The 19,210-nt window shown below is 41.0% G+C and overlaps 1 protein-coding gene and 1 non-coding gene across 9 annotated transcripts in view; one reads left to right on the plus strand and one right to left on the minus strand.

The window, feature by feature from the left end:
* The window catches only part of clasp1a (cytoplasmic linker associated protein 1a), a 303,132-nt gene that overhangs the window by 41,908 nt on the left and 242,014 nt on the right, over positions 1-19,210 (plus strand). The window lies entirely within an intron of this gene.
* On the minus strand, positions 18,950-19,076 carry LOC140482538 (U4atac minor spliceosomal RNA). Its single transcript, XR_011961741.1, has one exon. It is a non-coding gene; the product is annotated as a U4atac minor spliceosomal RNA (small nuclear RNA).

A 19,210-nucleotide genomic window follows, 5' to 3' on the forward strand; every position in this document is an offset into this window, starting at 1 on the left:
TTGATGTTTTTTTTAAAAGCTTATTGCAGCTTGTTCTTCATTTGTCAATACTTTGTTGTAATTATTTCTATAACTTCAAGTAACTTCTTCTTACGGCGGCACGGTGGCACAGTGGTTAGCACTGCTGCCTCACAGCGCCTGAGACCCGGGTTCAATTCCCGCCTCAGGCGACTGACTGTGTGGAGTTTGCACGTTCTCCCCGTGTCTGCGTGGGTTTCCTCCGGGTGCTCCGGTTTCCTCCCACAGTCCAAAGATGTGCAGGCCAGGTGAATTGGCCATGCTAAATTGCCCATAGTGTTAGGTAAGGGGTAAATGTAGATGTAGGGGTATGGGTGGGTTACGCTTCGGCGGGGCGGTGTGGACTTGTTGGGCCGAAGGGCCTGTTTCCACACTGTAAGTAATCTAATCTAAAACTCTCAGATGTGTTTGATCCTTCTGCAAGAAACTATATAAACATTGTTTCACAATAACTTGTACTTTTCCCCACTAATTCCACAATCCTAAAGTTTTAAGTGCCTCTCCCAGACTTGACTTAATGCCCTCTTTCACGCCTCTTCAACACATTTGAATAGGAAGACAGTGATATTGGACAATGTGTAGTTTCCCTTTAATCCACTTCACCCACTCATTTTCTTCCAACTCATTCTCTAGCATCTAACTCTTTTCTCTTCTCATAGTCTTCATTGTCTTTGTTTTATCACTTGTATTGTGACCAGTAATTCTAAATCTTCCCCTTTTGGGCATTTGGAAGCTTCAGGATCATTGCCCAACATTCCTCCTTCACGTATTCCCACAATATTGAAATTCACCTCTAGACAACCAGGATACTATTTGAATTAATTGTTTTAGCTTGGCACTCTTAAATTAGGAGCAATAAATATTGAAGTTATTGAGACTTTATTTTACTGAAAAGTGTATGAATTTTAGCTTGGCCTTAGTTTTCAGCTTTCATGGTGCGTGACACTCTACTTTGGTGCTTCACAAGGGTCCAGGAGTATTAAAATCCTAATCAAAATGTCTGTATAAACTCCAGTTGGGAAATGCTGCTTCCGATTGTGAGCTTTGTATGCTAATTATCCAACCTATTTAAACGCATAGTGCAGCTGGGAGTATTTGGTTCTCATGAGACTGGATTGTATAAATGAAAACGTTTTCTGATTTTTCCTTCGTGAATATTTTGAAGTCCCTGTGTATTTTTTAACTTATTTTTCTGATATGAGCTTCCGAGAAGAGCATTATTCTTTTGGTTAGCTGTTTAGTCTGAGATTTAATGTGCTCCAGTTGTTTTCAACCAAGAGGACTCATCATTCCATTCTCATATTTATTAATTGTGTAGTAGGTGCTGAAGAATGACTGAAGACCTGAAAAGTCTTTTGTTTAATATTGTGACCAGCATTTACAGTTTGAACCGAGTATTAATATGTGAGAGATTTCACTTGGAAATCTATAAATCAGTGCATTTATTTTTGAGACTCTTTCCTGCTTGCTGAAATCATATGTGGAATATAGTTATGTTTTCTAATGAAGAAGGTGTTCATCTTGTTGGAAAGGAAATATTTCAATGTTTGTTTCTGTTCTTGTCATCTATTTTCAATTTTTTTGCAAAAGGCAACATAGGAGCAGAAGGTAACGGGCTGCAAAATCAAAGTCCTGCAGAAACTCAGCAGGTCTCAGAACTGACAGTGGTCACTGGACTCCAAATATTAACTCAGCATCTGTAGAGCGTGAAAGACAGCCTGCGGAGTTTCTCCTATACTTTGTTTTTGTTTTGGATTTTTAGCATCCACAATTCTTTTCTTTTAATTGAGCAGATATGGCATATTTTGTACTTGATAGAATGCATATGTGAAATTGAAGTGGAAGAAAATTGCAGGTCACTGTGTAACTTGCAGTTAGTGTATGAAGTAAAAACTGTTCACTACACACTTGCTATATCATTTTCCACTCTCTGCAGGGCAAAAACATTGCCACCCTATTGCTTTTTTGATAAATCTGTCATCTGGACATAATTTTGCTTGTTGAGGTGGAAGGTTAGTTTTCAGACTTTTCATCATCATTGAGCCTCCGTTGAAGCGCTGGTGTTATGTCCTGCTTTTTATTTGTGTGTTTAGGTTTGATGATGTCATTTCTTGTGATGATGCCATTTCCCCTGTTGGTGATGTCATGTCCTGTTGTTTTTTTCCTCAGGGGGTGGAAGATGGTGTCCAGTCAATGTTTGTTGATAGCATTCTGGTTGGAATGCCATGCTTCTGGGAATCCTTCGTGTATGTCTCTGTTGTTGTAGTCAATGTGTTATCCCAGTCAAAATGGTGTCCTTCCTCACCTGTATGTAAGAGATCTTGAATAGACTTCTGCCAGACTACTCAGGCCTCTTTGCATTATGGTAGCCCAAAACCCACCAACACATGAAAACAGAAGCTAATGTACTTAAAAGACTATATACAGACAACAAACAAAACAGACGTCATTTTCAAAATACCTAGCAAGAACTGCTGATGGCTTTTATCTGTGCTCAGAAGGCACATTTCTATCTGACATTAGATTGTGAGATTGAGCTGTTATAAACTGTAGCTAACTGCAGTTATGTAATATTCCAATTAGGCAGATTTTCTGATTCTGTTGTTGATAGGTTAATTCTGTCTTCACATAATATTCCCTTATTTTATTGTCCAACAAGAGGAAACATCCCTGCACCATAATTGAAACTCCAGCTAGAATCTGCATTTCTATGGGCCAAATGTTATCCCCCTCAAACTATTTTAAATAGATTGCTTTTATGGTTCCATTTCAGTATAGTTTCTGCATTCTGTGCAGTCTTTTTTTGCAACCTGCCAAAGGAGTTCACTGATGTATCTTCATAACTGTACTGGAATTTCAACTCTTTCATTATATTATAAACTCTACGATTTTTGCCCTTCACCGCATTAACCATTGATAGCGTCCAGGGTTAACCTACCTTGTGTCAAAACAATTAAACATCATAAATTGAGTTAAGCAAATCTGTTCTCTTGCATTACAATTACTCTTTAAATAAAGGGAAAAATAATGGAGATTGGCACCTGTGATAGTTGATCTATAATAAGACGAATCCAGTATGAAGTAGTGTGAATTCAGTGGAACTCAGTGCCAGCAACCAGCTGTTGGATGAAATTGACAGCATGCAGAACACAAATAATGGGGTTGAGTCACTCTATCGTCTTAACTGTTTGGATAGTGCCTCGATGATAGAATTACTGAAATGGCTGTGGTCTGCTTAGAACATTGTCAAACCTTGGCTTAGACTTGAGCTCAACAAAATACCCTTGTAATTGGTAACTAACATTCAAATTTACAGTTTCTTATCAATCATACTAAACACACTGATTTGGTTTTTAAAAATATTTTTCTAGTTTACCAGTTAAAACCTTTTAATTTTACTTCAGGAGGTGGTGACAGGATTATATTAAATTTTGGGGATCAAACATCCACTTATGTTTTTCCTGTCTCTTATGTGTACTCTTGCTCATGCTTGCTGTACAGTTTTTTTTCTCTCTCCCTGGTAGGGAGATGTTGTTATGGAGCAATGTTTTAAAACCCAACAGCAGCAGCTGTTTTTGTGAAAATGGAATCAGATAACAGAGTGAGCGCACATCGCAATTTGAGCCTGAAGTATGAAATTAGTACTGATCTGAACACAGTCAAAGTCGCACTGATATAGCATAAAGAACATGATACATTGCTGATGGTTCCCCAAGTTGGGTGTATACATAAACATAATTAGGAGCAGGAGTAGGCCATTTGGCCCTTTGAGCCTGCTCTGCTATTAAATAAGATCATGGTGATCTTTTTGTGGACTTAGGTCCACTTTGCTGCGATCCCACTGTATCCCTCAATTCCTTTACTGTTTAAAAAAAGAAATCTCTTAGCTTTAAACACATTTACTAAAGTAGCACCAACTACTTCAGGCAAAGAATTCTATAGATTTCCAACCTTCTGGGTGAAGATGTTCCTTCTCAAGCAGTCCTAAATCTGTTCGTTCTAATCTTTAGACTATCCCCTGTTGTCCTAGTTTCACCTGCCAGAGGAAACTTCCTCTCTACTTCTACCTTATCTATTCCCATAATTTTAAATGTTTCTGTGAAATCCTCTCTCCTTCTGCATTCCAATGAATATAATCCCAGTCTACTCAGTCTCTCCTCATAAGCCAACCCCCTGAACTCCGCTATCAACTTAGTGAACCTCCTCTGCACTCTGACCAGTGCCAGTACATCCTTCATCAAGTAAGGAGGCCCAAAACTGCATGCTTGACTCCAGGTGTGGTCTCACCAGAACTTCTGTGCAGCAGCAACATAACCTCCCTGCTTTTAAACTCAATCCCTTTTTAGTGAAGGACAAAATTCAATTTACCTTCCTAATCACTTGTACCTGCAGACCAACCTTCTGTGATTCATGCACAAGGACACCCAGATCCCTCCGCATAGCAGCTTGCTGCAACTTTTTACCATTCAAATAATAATCCTTTTTACTGTTACTCCTGCCAAAGATACCATGACTTCCTGCTGAAATGAATAAGAAAAGGTGATTTCAGAAGTGAAATATACATTTCTAAATTGAGGCATTAGAAATCAATTTGTTGAATTATTTGAAGGAGCATGTGAGCATCTCCTTGAAATTTTAGAATAGGATTTATTGGAAAAATATTGGTCATATTTCAACAATGATTGGACAAGCTAATGAGGTCACCTCTAAAATAAATTAATAGTTTTTATCAACTTCATTTGTGATTAACCTGAAAACGTGAGTCTCTGTAAACTTCTACCAGAGAGATTTTGTTTCCTTTTTTTTGTGAGTCGTACACTGGTTAGAAACAGATCAGGAGCCTGTCCCTCTTGATGTATCAATATGGATGGATCTGTGAAAGTTTAACTGCTCAGTATAGTACACCACACTGTGATTAGAAATTGTTCGCCACTTTCCTGGAAGCATAACTTGACCATTTCCATGAGCAGTCTTGGATAATTTTAGTGATTTATTGTGATGAGCAATAGGTTTATTCTCGATGTAAAATGTGGAGCTCAATTTAAAAGTACGTGAATTATGTTAACTACTCTTGATGTTAAGTGCTTCTTATCTGACTGTTGTGGAACTTGTCTTTTTACAGAAGAATAATATTTCTAATCTTCAACAGATAGTCTCTGATACTCCAGCTTCCATCTGGCTGTTTTGTTAAGCGTTGCGCTCAAAGGTAATACTGAATTCTGAGCCACTTTGCTGGATGCCATGAATCCTACTGGTAATTTTTGACTTAGTAAGATTGCAAATTGTAATGGCATGCAGATATGGTCAAACAGAGAATTTAGACAACTAATGAAATTTTAAGCTGATCATGAGCTGCAGGGAGTTTGTGTGACTTTAGCAATTGAGAAATCTATCCAGACTTTGAACCAACCAAACTGGCTCTAAACCATGAAATTAATGAGGCTTTTTTAATGCTGTTGATTGTTTCTGATCCTTCTCAAGCAGCCAATATGATGATCTGTGAAATTTGCAATTAAACATATTGCTCATCTAGCAGCATGAATGACTCAAAAATATTTGTTGGTCTGGCAAAAATTGAGGGATTGAATTTCAAAGATGAAGCATTCCAAACTATTTGCTTATTAATATATTGTTTTTTCTTATCCATGAAATTGTAGCCACCTTAAATAATCTGGAAGCATTTGCAAGTGCTTGCATGGAATGTTGCTACTTTATTGCTTAGTATTTATAATGTTACAATTTTGTCTGTTATAATTTTAGATAGACTTATGTTTTTTTTCTCCTCAAAGTCTGATTTTTGAGTAGTGGATTTTAGACTGTGTAGGGTGTTATTAGTGTTGCTGTTATCAATAGTGAAAGTAAGAACATTTGGAGATGCCAAATCCTTTGTAATATCCTGTTGTTACATGTGTCGTCTTTGCTAGAAATAGATAAAACAAACACTTTATTTTTAAAGTACATTGCCCAATGGAGGGTGCCACTAACAACAGATTGAAGGGAAATATGTTGCAGAAAATCTTGCACGTAGCCAGAAGAGGGGAGGCATCAACAGCATGACTTTTGGTACGGTCTTAGCCTGCTTTGTTGTGACCAGGCTTGATTTCTTCGTGCATTCTTTCAGGCCAATAAAGCAAGCTTGTACTTGCTATTATATGTGGATCTTCCCTAACAGCTGTGGAAACCGCCCTTGAGACAGTTTCCACAGTCCTTCAGACTTCAGGATGGCTTCTTTAGGTTGGCAATTATAATGAGATAGATACTGGAAAGTATTTGCCTTGAACATTGTTGTAACATTGAAATTGAGAAATAGTTTGGTTAAGGTATCAAAGGTACAGATTGACTAACTTTGATCTAATTGAATGGTGAATAGAGTCTGAGGGGCTGCCCTGGCCCTGGAAAGGTGTTTGCAATCAGGAAGCTGGACTACCAATATATAAGAATTTTTTAAATTACTAACCTATTTGGATGTGTTATGACATACCTCGATGGCCATCACATCTTGACATGGGACTAGAACACAGTCTGTTCGAAAGGTATAATACTACCACCGTGTCACAGGCACACCCCATTATCTTTCAAAATGTACTTATTTATGACTTAAACAGAGCTTCCAAAAAGCCCCTCCAATTGTTCAATGAAGTGACAAGCACTTGGACTCACCACAACAGATACATGTTTAATACAAGCGCAAAAAATGAGGTTGAAATTATATAAATCGATTTCAGCTGCCTTGTTGTGGCACAGTTTAGGTTTAAATCCCAGTTGTTCCAGAGGTGTCTAATAACATCTCTGAGCAAGTTGAGTAGAAAAATAGGTAAAATTGCAACGGAGGAAACCGCCTCCTTTCGTAATTAATTAAACTGAATTAATTTTATTCTATTATCCAGTTCTTCAATCTATAGCACAGTAACAGAAGTAAGTAAAATACTATAACTGGATGCTTCAAGTTGTGGAAATCATCAGAAAAGTCAAATATATGTATTCTTTAACGCACCTACTTCAATTCTGACTGTGCAAGAATTGGAGTTGTCTGAAATCAGACAGTTTCTTTCTGTGCATAAATTTTAGTTATGTAAAATTTAACCTAAAATAATTTGACCTGGACAGTTGAGTTAGGGACTGCATTGGCAAAATGTGGGTCCAGATTAGTTACTGGCTTCGCTGCTTCATATGCTGTTCTATCCCACTATCCAAAGGACATTTGACCTCAACCTTAGCCAACTTGGTCTAAAGCACCTATCGCAAATCTGACCGTATCTGAAATTTGGTGTGGCCTTGGTCTTGAGGTTGCCAGGTTTGAAGTACTGTACCTAGAATGACATTTTCCAGTTTTGCTGTTTCTTTTTAATCCCCCAAAATAATAAAGCTTGACTGAATCAAAGGGTTATTTTGCTGATTATGTGTTCGTGTTTCTATCTAGCAGTACGTATCTGTACCTTATTTTTTAATCCAAGTTGGAAAAATGTCATTTTTGCTTGGGTTGAAATCCATTTGTCACAGTGACTTGTTCAGTAAGTGCAGTTAATATCTTGTCCTTTTTATGCTTCCTTCTGTACAGCTTACCACATTGCTTACATTTGAATAAATGGCTTTCTCTCTGTCATTGAAGTTTTAAGAATAACAGTGGAGGCTCTAACATATATATAAACAGGTATCCTGTTAAGATCAAAGTGCAGGGATGTATTTCTGAGGCTCTGGTCAGACCACATTTGGAGTATTGTGCCCAGTTTTGGGCTCCATATCTCAGGAAGGATGTACTGGCCCTGGACCATGTTCAGAGGAGGTTCCCAGGAATGAAAAGCTTAATACATGAGGAATGTTTGAAAGCTATGGATATTTATTCGATGGAGTTTAGGTGGATGAGGGGGGATCTAATTGAAACATACAGAATATTGAATGGCCAGGAAAGAGTGGATTTTGGGAAGATATTTCCATGGGTAGGAGAGATGAGGACCTAAGGGCACAACCTTAGACTCAAAAGAAAACCTTTTAGAATGGAGATAAAATGAAACTTCTTCAGCCAGAGAGTGGTGAATCTATGGAATTCACTACCACAAAAGGCTGTGGAGACCAGGTCATTGAGTGTATTCAAGGCTGAGATTGTCAAGAGACTCGAGGGTTAAGGGGAGAAGGCAGGAGAATGGGAATGAGAAACTTATCAGCCAGGATTACATAGCAGAGCAGACTTGATGGGCTAACTTCTGCACCCCATGACTTATGGTCTACGTCTGGTGTGCTAGCTGTTATCTCTATTCTTGTCTCCAGCCAATCTGCAAGTCACCTAAATGAATTGTTATTGGTCTTTTAGTTCCTCTTTGACTTTAGTTAACAGTCTCTGAAGAGAAACTTTTATCAAATGTCATTTGCTTTAAGTATTATCTTCTGCTATTCATCTGTCCACTGTTTCAGTCAGGTCTTCCAAACATTCAGTTGTACTCAATTAATCAGTGACTTCACATGGAGGGTAGAAACAAATCCTTTGGTCCAACTCGACCGTGCCATCCCAGTTTGCCAAACTAAAACTAGTCCTGCTAATCTGTATCCCTCAAAACTTTACCTATTCAAATGTCTTTTAAATGTTGTAACTGTACTTGCATTTACCACTTCATCTGGCAGTTCTTTCCACGTACGAGCCACCATCTGTGTGAAAAAGTTGCCCAATAGGTCCCTTTTAAATCCATCGCACCTCACCATGAATGTGTGCTCCCTAGTTTATAAACCCCCACCCTCGAGAAAAAACCTTTTGCTATTCGCATTAACTATTTATAAAGGTGTTGCCAGGGTTGGAGGATTTGAGCTATAGAGAGAGGCTGAATAGGCTGGGGCTGTTTTCCCTGGAGTGTTGGAGGCGGAGAGCTGACCTTATAGAGGTTTACAAAATCATGTGGGGCATGGATAGGATAAATAGACAAGGTCTTTTCCCTGGGGTGGGGGAGGTTCAGAACTAGAGGGCATAGGTTTAGGGTGAGAAGGGAACGATTTAAAAGGGACCTAACGGGCAACGTTTTCATACAAAGGATGGTGCGTATATGGGATGAGCTGCTAGAGGAAGTGGTGGAGGCTGGTACAATTACAACATTTAAAAGGTATCTGGATGGGGTATATGAATAGGAAGAGCTTGGAGGGATATGGGCCAAGTGCTGGCAAATGGGATTAGATTAATTTGGGATACTTGGTTGGCATGACCTGTTTTCATGCTTTTATGAGTCTCTATAAGGGCACCCCTCAGCTCCTACGCTCCAGTGAAAAAAAAAGTCTCTGCCTATCTAGCCTCTTCTTATAACACAAACCTTCCATTCTCAGAGCTATGTCCTGGTAAATCTTTTCTGAACCCTCTCCAATTTTATATCCTTCCTCAAGCAGGGTTACTAGAACTGTTTACAGTACTCCATCGCCTCCAGCATTCTGTACAACTTCAACATAATGTCACAATTCCTTACTGAAAGGTCTGAGCAGTGAAAGCATGTATGCTAAAAGCCGCCTTAACAACCTTTACTTGTGCTACAAATTTCAAAGACTTACCTACCTGAACCCCTAGGTGCCTAAATTCAACAACACTACCCAGGGTCGTACCATTAACTGTACAAGTCCTGCACTTGTTTGTTTTACAAAATCAATACCTCACATTTATCCACATTAAACTCCATCTGCCACTCCTCAACCCATTGGCCCAATTAGAGTCATAGAGATGTACAGCACAGAAAGAGATCCTTCGGTCCAATTCATCCATGCTGATCAGATATCCTAACCTAATCTAGTCCCACTTGCCAGCACCCAACCCATATCTCTCCAAACCCTTCCTATTCATTTACCCGTCCAGATACCTTTTTAATTGTTGCAATTGTACCAGCCTCCACCACTTCCTCTGGCAGCACATTCCATACACGTACCACCCTCTGTGTGAAAAAATTGCCCCTTAGGTCTCTTCTATATCTGTCCTGTCTCACCCTAAACCTATGCCCGCTGGTTTTGGACTCCCCCACCCCAGGGACAAGACCTTGTCTGTTTAACTTATCCATGCACCTCATAATTTTATAAACCTCTATAAGGTCATCCCTCACCCACTGACGCTCCAGGGAAAACAGCCCCAGTCTATTCAACCTGTCCCTGCAGCTTAAACCCTCCAACCCTGGCAACATCGTTAGATCTTTTCTGAACCCTTTCAGGTTTCACAACATCCTTCCGATAGGAAGGAGACCAGAACTGCATGCAGTATTCCAAAAGTGGCCTAACTAATGTCCTGTACAGCTGTTGGTCAAGAATCCTTTGTAATCTTACATTGCTTTTTTTCCAATTTTGGTGACATCTGCAAACTTATTAACCATGCTTCCTGGGAGATCCAAGATGGTGGCGGTCTGAGTGGTCTGCTGTGCTGGGCTCTGCGCCATATCTCTGGGCAAGGTGAACTTTTTATCCCCCCCTCACCAACCACCCTCAGGAGAAAAAGTGCTAATTTAAACTTGCTGATCATCTGGAGCTGCTGAAATTGTGTGCAACAGCTGTAAGGCCGGAACGAAATTGAATAAAGGAAAGGGGCCTAAAAGAATACAGCAGACCCTACTACATTGGGGATGCCTGCATCCAGTACTCAAAATCCCGGGGCAGCCCCTTTGGATCTAACTGGCCAGGAGCATTTAATCTGTTTGCCCAACTCAGAGAGAAGTTTGAAGCAGCAGTAGAACCGCTATCTGCCATGCTGAAAAAGCATGAGCAGGAAATCCAACTACCGGACCAAAGAATTGGGGCAGTTGAGGAGAGGACTGTGGCATTGGAGGCCTTGGCAGAGATCTCTGGCGGAAGGGTCCAAATGCTGGAAGACTAGGTTCAGGTCCTTGAGGAACAAGTCGATGAGTTGAATAGTTGAAACTGCAAAACGACTGGGAAGATATTCACAGGCTTTAACATATAAATGCTCAAAGATAGTGTTTTTAAAGGATTTTTCAGGAGCCCTAATTACAAACAGAAGGGCATTTGATGAAGAAAGAATTCAGGGACCTGAACATTCAATGTTCCTTGAGGTACCTGGCTGTTTTGCCCTGGGGGAGGGGGGTGGGGGTGGGGGAGGGGAGGGGTTGGGGGAGGGGGGGGGGGGTTCGGTATATAACTTTGACTCCGCAGAAAAGGTGAAGGACTTTGTGAATTCTTTGAAATAAAGAACTTGAGTTGGGGTGGGAGGGGAGGGGGCATCGTTGCGGACAATAGTATGGTTTTTTTAATTGCCCCTTCTCTTCTTTCTCCTCCCTTTCTTTTGTGGTTATTGGCTTTATATGTACTGCCTTGATGTAAAACCGGAATTATTTTATAATCAAGTGGTTGGGTGTTATCTAGGGCACTTTTGTTTTTTTTTAACTGCTGTCCTTTTGATTTTGTATTGGGGGTGGCTATATCTGTGGTTAAGATGAGTAGCAGGGGGCAATGGGCATCCATTGTTAACTCTCAGGACGTAAATAATAGGTTTTCCTCATTTATCAATTGCCTGGGGCTAGGGCATGGCCTCCGCTAGAAGCAGTTAAGATGGTGGCAAGGATTGGAGGAGTGCCCCTGTGGGCAAGGGGCAAGATCTGTAATGAATTGGGGGTTATTTGGGTATTTCCTTCAGTTAAATGGAGTGATTAGTTTTTTAGTTGTCGTAGTTTTTATAAGAGTAGTCTTTAGACTTCATAGAGTTAATGTCTGGTTGCTCATCACACCTCCGATGAGCTTCATTCTCTTGGGAAACCACTGGTTGCCCTGGATGATCATGGCTAGTGATTTGTTTAGTTGGTGCACCTGGAATATAAAAGGGAGCCATTTCCCTATTAAAAGAAAGAAGGTCTTGTCAAGCCTTAGGAAGAAAAGGGTGGACATCGCCCTGCTGCAAGAGATGCATCTAACTGATAAGGAACATCTGAAACTGCAGCTGGAGGGTTATGGCAGGGTGTTCTTCTCCTCCTTCAGCTCTAAATGTGGAGGAGTGGCTTTACTGGTAAGGAGGAACCTTCCTTTCCAGGTAATGGAGCAAATTAAGAACGAACATGGACGGTTTATCATTCTTAAAGCTGTAATACATGGAGAAGAGTATGAAGTCTTGAATGTATATTGTCCTTTGGCGCACCCTCTTAAATTTCTCATTAATGCAGTTGCTAAATTAACTAATCTTGGGGTGTGCTGCACGATCATAGGGGATTTTAATTGTCTTATAGATCCCAAAGTTGACAGGGGTGCCAAGGGGCCTGGCAGGTACGTCCGTGCAATCTAAGCAGTTTGTGGACATGTGTGAAGAGTTGGGCCTTGTGGATGTGTGGAGGCATCTCCACCTAGTGGAAGGGACTTGACTTTCTACTCCAACCCACACAAGTACCATATGTGAATTGGCTTTTTTTTATGCCAACTGACTGTTTGGACAGGACATTGGCGTGCAAAATTGGCAATATAGCTGTGTCAGATCATGCGCCAGTGTAGTTAGATGTTAAAATCAAGAGTAGTGGAATGGATGCACGGCACTGGCGCAGGGACCCTTTCTGTTAAGGGACAGTAAATTTGTTGAGTACATCAGGAGAGAGTTCAGGGCTGCCTTGGATGTCAACTCCGGTACAGCCAGTAATCTGGCAATACTTTGGGAGGCCACTAAGGCATATTTATGACGCCTGATCATTTCTTATTCTGCTACTAGAAGGAAGCAGAGGGAGAAGCAACAACGGGTGCTGGAGGACCAGCTGCAGATAGCTGAGGAAACATAATAGGCCCTCTTTGGTCAAGTTGCAGCAGGTCACTGCCCTCTAGGCAGCTATCGACACACCATCCACACACCACCCCCACCATGCCTAACAAAGACAATGTGAATTTGGAGATAAGTCAGTTAGATATCTGGCATATTAGGCTAGGAGGAAAAAAGCTTCCCAGTCTGTTATGTCTGTTAGAGAGAAGGCTGGCATGATCATCTGTGAGTTGAAGAAGATCAATGTTAGATTTAGGGAATATTCACAGAGCTATATCAGTCGGTAGGTGAAAATGGTGCAGCGAGAATGCAGTCCTTTTTTGAGAATCTGGACCTCCCCAATACAAACATGGAACAGGCTTCCTTATTGAATGCACCTATAATGGTGCAGGAAGCAATAAGGCATCTCCAGGGTGGCAAAGCACCGGGGCCAGAGGAATTCATAAATGTGTTGATGGAGCCACTTCTGAGGATGTATAGCTATTCATATGCGTAGGATTGTCTGCTGCCTTCTCTTAGGGAGGCTATTAGCTACCTCAGTTTAAAGAAGGGGAAACACCCTGAAGAATGTGCTTCATATAGACCAATTTCACTGTTGAATGTAGATTTTAAAATTCTATCCAAGATGCTGGCTCTGAGGTTGGAAGAGGTCCTGCCCCATATTATTAAAGAAGATCACGCTGGTTTTGTTTAGGGCTGTAGCTTCTGCAACAATTTCAGGAGGGTACTGAACATAGTGCAGGTATGCCACCAAAGATTGATCCTGGATTTGGTCATCTCCCTAGATGCAGAAAAGGTGTTTGATCGGAGAGGTGTTTGGGGTCCTAGAGCATTTTGGTCTGGGGGAATCCTTTGCCGGATGGGTGGCAGTATTATATAATGATCCTAAGGCGGCAGTCATTATAAATTGTGCTAAGTAAGATTGGGCGAGGTAGTTGACAGGGGTGTCCTCTCTCATTGCTGTTATTCCTTGGCAATTGAGCTGTTAGCTGAGGCTATCGGGAGGGATCCTGAAATAGTGGCACCAAGGGTGGGAATGGGGGAGCGTAAGATCGCCCTATATGCTGATGATGTCCTTTTGTTCTTGGCCAATCCGGAGAGGTTGGTGGTCCTCGATTGATTCAAACAATGAATTTTTTTTTAGATTAGATTACTTACAGTGTGGAAACAGGCCCTTCGGCCCAACAAGTCCACACCGACCCGCCGAAGCATATACCACCCAAACCCATACTCCTACATTTACCCCTTCACCTAACACTACGGGCAATATAGCATGGCCAATTCACCTAACCTGCACATTTTTTGGATTGTGGGAGGAAACCGGAGCACCCGGAGGAAACCCACACAGATACAGGGAGAATGTGCAAACTTCACACAGAAGTTTCTTCACACAGTTGCCTGAGGCGGGAATTGAACCTGGGACCCTGGTGCTGTGAGGGAATGGGAACTGCATTCCATCCTTTAGATTAGGCACCTCCACTAATCCTCCCACCAGCATGGCTTCCAATTTTGTAAAGTTGATCCTGTAGTCCGAGAAACCACCAAAGACCTTGCCGTTTACCCTCTTGGTGGAAACCCAAGGTTTTAAACCTGAGGCAATGGATTCCGGCTTTAAGTAATGAGAGAATAAGGGAATCTCATTCCTGGGAAATTTGTTTGAGGGGGAGGTCTTGATGTTATTTAGTCAGTTAAGCTAGAAATATGGACTATCTAACAGGGACCTTTTCCGGTAATTTCAGATAAGGGATTATATATAGAGGAAGACCACACTCCTGGCTCAGTGTTACAGTCAGTTGTAGAGTAAAGAGTACTCTGGTGTACAGATGCTTTTTCAGTTAGTAACCTTGTATCATTTAGAGAAAGGTTGTGCCTTGGAGGACATGGAATTGAGAGCTAGGAGAGGGTATTTCATTGGAGGTATGGGAAGATATATGGGGAAATGTAAGGAAAATTTCAATATGTAACAGCACAGGTCATGCAATTGAAGGTTTTACACAGGGCTCATATGGCTCCAGAGGAGCTAGCTAAGTTTAGGAGAGGAATGTCGTCAGGGCTTCCCAAATGTAAAATTAGTATAGGCGCTCTACACACATTACTGGTCATGTTGAAAGATCCAGAGATACTGGAGTACTATACTAAGGGAGCTAAAGGACACCTGGGGATTGAAATTAACGTGGATCCGGTATTTCTTATTCTGGCGTTGCCAAATTTGCCCCCTCTGGGGGAACACGGGAAGAGATTGTATAACCCACTGTGCGAGGAAGAACATTCTCGTGAATTGGTCGTCAGAAAAACCACCAGGTCTTATGGGGTGGCGTAGGCTGGTGGTAGAGCAACTCACCCAAGTCTACCTCACAAATATGGTGCACCACAAAATGGAACAGTTTTACAAGTTGAGGCAGCCGTTTTTAAATTATATTGACGCAGATTTATCAGCAATATTAATTAGGGCAATGGTTTAGCTGTGGGAATCAGTCTATGTGCCTGTGGGGCCCTGGGAGGGGGAGGCTGGGGGGAAAAAGAATATGGTACTATAGCTGGTCCTCCCAGGGATGGGAGCCTCAGTGGAGGAATGATAAGTGGAATAAAATAGTGAGATATAATTTAAGTTAGTTGAATTTAGTTTAATTTAATATTTATTTAATTTGTTTATAATTTAGGTTAAGTAGATAATGTTTGTTCTGGTAGAATGGTAAGTCGTTCATTACTAATAGTAGCACATTATGACTTTGTTGTACTGCCTCTATCTTCCTGTTTTTTGGTGGTTTTTTTGTATATAAATGTTTTGTAAAAGATTTAAAAAGGTCTTTAATAAAAATATTTATAAAGAAAACAATGCTTCCTAAATTCTCATCCAAATCATTTACATAACGGCACGGTGGCACAGCGGTTAGCATTGCTGCCTCACAGCGCCAGAGACCTGGGTTCAATTCCTGCCTCAGGCAACTGTCTGTGTGGAGTTTGCACGTTCTCCTCCGGGTGCTCTGGTTTCCTCCCACAATCCAAAAATGTGCAGGTTAGGTGAATTAGCCATGCTAAATTGCCCGTAGTGTTAGGTGAAGGGGTAAATGTAGGGAATGGTGGGTTGCTCTTCGGAGGGTCATTGTGGACTTGTTGGGCCAAAGGGCCTGTTTCCACACTGTAAGTAATCTAATCATAAATGACAAAAAGCAGTGGACCCAGCCCAACCCCAGTGGTCACAGGCCTCCAGTCTAAAAAAACAGCCCTTTCACCACCCTCCCTCTGTCTCGCAACTGTCAAGCCAATTTTGTATCCAATTAGCAAGCTCTCCCTAAATCATGTGATCTAACTTTACTAATTAGTCTGCCATGTGCAACCTCATAAGCAAGAACACACACTCTGGTTTTTAATGAATATAAGAGAAATTCCAGGAGCAGTACCAAATATATCTGAAAATGAAGTGCTTACTTGCTGAAGCTATACACATGAGAAGCAACATGAACAGCATGCAGTAAGCAGAACTAAGCAGTCGCCCAGCCAATGGACCAGATTGAAACTCTGTTGTCCAGTCCTGAGTGGAGGTGCATGAATAAATAAATCAGTAGAAGAGGAAGCTCCAGAACAACCTCCTCCACAGTATGGAGAAGCCTAGAGTGTTGGTGCAAGACAGAAGGCTAAGGGTTTGAATAATCAGAATCAGAAATGCCGAGTGGCTGATCCAGTTTAATCTCTCTGTCTGTCTGTGTCTGTATCTGTGTGTCTCTCTGTCTCTGTCTCTGGGATCCTTGTTACTAAAGGCATTGGATACAGCAATCCAGTTGTGGTGCCACCAATGGGCATCGATGCCCCCTCCCCCAGCAGAGTACATCCTTGATAACGTCGGAAATTTTAAGCAAGCGGTTTGAATCCCCATATTTGACCTGATGTAATCTGATGTCAACGTTGGGGACTCCTAGTGAAAATCTAATTTTGGTGGTCTGCCCTATTGGGTATGCCTTAATCGTAACAAGGGATGGTGATGGAATTGAATGCAATATTGGCTGTAGGTATGTTTTGGATTTCAGCTATTACTTTTAGTTTATGGTACATTTTTTCCCAATTTTGAAATAAAACTGTTTTTACTGTTTAGTAACTTCCTACTTATTAATTCTGGACTATTTTTTAAAGGCATGTGTCACATCCTCTGGACCTATCTGGAGCCATTGATATGAATGACTATACTGTCCTCCTCCAATACATAATTATTGTCAAATCTTTTTTCTTTTATTACTCTGAGACGTGGACTGAATAGGACGGTGCCTACTGGATTTCCAACATTCTTTCCATCCAGTTGTAGCCTGCAAACGATTGCTTTTTACGCCAGTTATTCCTGCTGGTCCCATGGATTTGTTCTGGGTCCCCCCCGCCCCCTTATATTTCTTGCCCAGTTACTGTCCCATGACATCATCCTGTCGTTGCCACCCAACTAACTGCCATTTTCTTGACCAGCCCCCCTTTCTAAGTGCAGAATGTTTGTCTGACACCCAGAACTGGTTAGGCATAAATTTCTTTCAACTAAATATTGGACGAGTTGGCTTTGGCCTCCCAGTATAATCTCCACTCCTGGGGTCCCACTCCATCTCTTTTACCTTGTTTGAAGTGGAGCTATCTTACACCCCAAGATGTCTTAATATGGGAAGTGCATCCACATTTAAGTGCATTTGCATTGAAATTTTTTTCTTTTGTGTTGTTGATAAATTAAGCAAGTTTCCTGAATAGCATCAGCCTCCATTTTGATATTAACATAGTCATACGCTTATTCGTTAATTTTAAAACAAACTGCTGCTTTAACATGAAAAAGGGCTTATGACAGAAACATCGATTCTCTTGTTCCTTGGATGCTGACTGACCGGCTATGCTTTTCTAGCACCACAATCTCGACTCTGATCTCTAGCATCTGCAGTCCTCACTTTCTCCTCCCTGCTGCTTTAACATGCCACCTCTCTCACTTAACACTTTCTTTCCCAATACTCCAAGTTGCCAGCTTGCTCTCTGCCTGTATTCCTGATGAAGGGCTTTTGCCTGAAACGTCGATTTTACTGCTCCTCGGATGCTGCCTGAACTGCTGTGCTCTTCCAGCACCACTAATCCAGAAGCTTGCTCATTCTGTCCTACCCACCTCTAATCTTCAATGGAGTGCATGGCAAGCAGTTAAAGTCTCACTACTACCTGTTCACTTCTTTGCTCTTGAGCTGTTGCTCTCTTTCTTACATTGAGGCAGTAAAGTGGGCAGTGAATGGGAGAGGGGTAGGGGTAAGTAGCATTGGGTAGTAGCGTCAGGGAAATGAAGGAATTAATAAGTGAATGTTTTTGTAAGGTTCAAGAAAAGCTAATAGATTTTTAAAGTAAACAGAACTGATCAGAAACTTAACCCACCCTTACTGCAAGCTTTCTTAAGAGAAACTGACTTTCTTCCATTGTGCCTTTTTTGTTAAGGGACTTTCTAAAAGCATTAGGAGTGCTAAGCCAAAGGTATGTAAATGTAGGTTGCTTTTTCTATACTGTTTCTTTGGTTTCAGCTGCTTCTTTGGTCATCTATTCTGTACTTTTGAGTATATTTTGCCCTCACCCCATTTTTTGCTTCTAGTAATAATTTTAAATTGATAACTTTGGTTTGCTTCAATTAAAACTTACAATCATTAATTCATTCTATGTTCCTGACTCATTACATGTTGTCCCGGTGGTGCTTTTCTTGATGAGTCTTCATTGTCGTGGAACAAAAGTTCATTTACTCCGTCTCAAAACTGAATCTTGTTACACATCTTAATATTCCTTTCAAGATGCTTCACAGGAGGCTTGGATTGAATTTGACAGCTATGTAAGGACATATTAGGACAGCTGACGAAAGCTTGAAGTAGATTTTAGAGTGTTTAACGATTTAAAAAAAAAGTCTTTGGAAGAGAATTCCAGGCTGTAGCGTCGCTCCGAAAGCTAGTGTGCTTCCAATTAAACCTGTTGGACTATAACTTGGTGTTTTGTGATTTTTAACTTTGTATAGCCAGACTGATCTTTACCAATACCAGGGAAATTAGCACTTCTGCACATGGTGTCTTTTGGTGCTTGTACTTGTTTTAGCCACACAAATAAAGGTGGACATCACATGAGTATGGCATTGGATAAGGTGAGAAGTGGTGGAGGAAAAAATGGTTGTATGCCATTCTGTAATTTGTTCACAATAAAAGAAGTTTAAAACAATATACAAAGCATCTACTACTCCATTGCATAGACACTAAAGGTTCCAAAAATTGCACCATAGCCTAGACAAATATCTAGGTGATGCGCATGTGTTGTAATGGTGTTAGCAGTGCTGTTCTCACCATACGTTCATTGAACAGCCACGCAACCCCAAGATAAGGACAGTTAATGTGAATTTGGTGTCAAGGGGAGGGTAGGTGAACGATACCACCTTTAAGTTATGGTGACTATTTTTCTATTTTTGTTTGGCTGATTTGCAGATCAGTACATATGTGTTAATCACATTATTCAAGTTTAATA

This window comes from Chiloscyllium punctatum, chromosome 10 (genome assembly GCF_047496795.1).
Source record: "Chiloscyllium punctatum isolate Juve2018m chromosome 10, sChiPun1.3, whole genome shotgun sequence".
Taxonomy (NCBI): domain Eukaryota; kingdom Metazoa; phylum Chordata; class Chondrichthyes; order Orectolobiformes; family Hemiscylliidae; genus Chiloscyllium; species Chiloscyllium punctatum.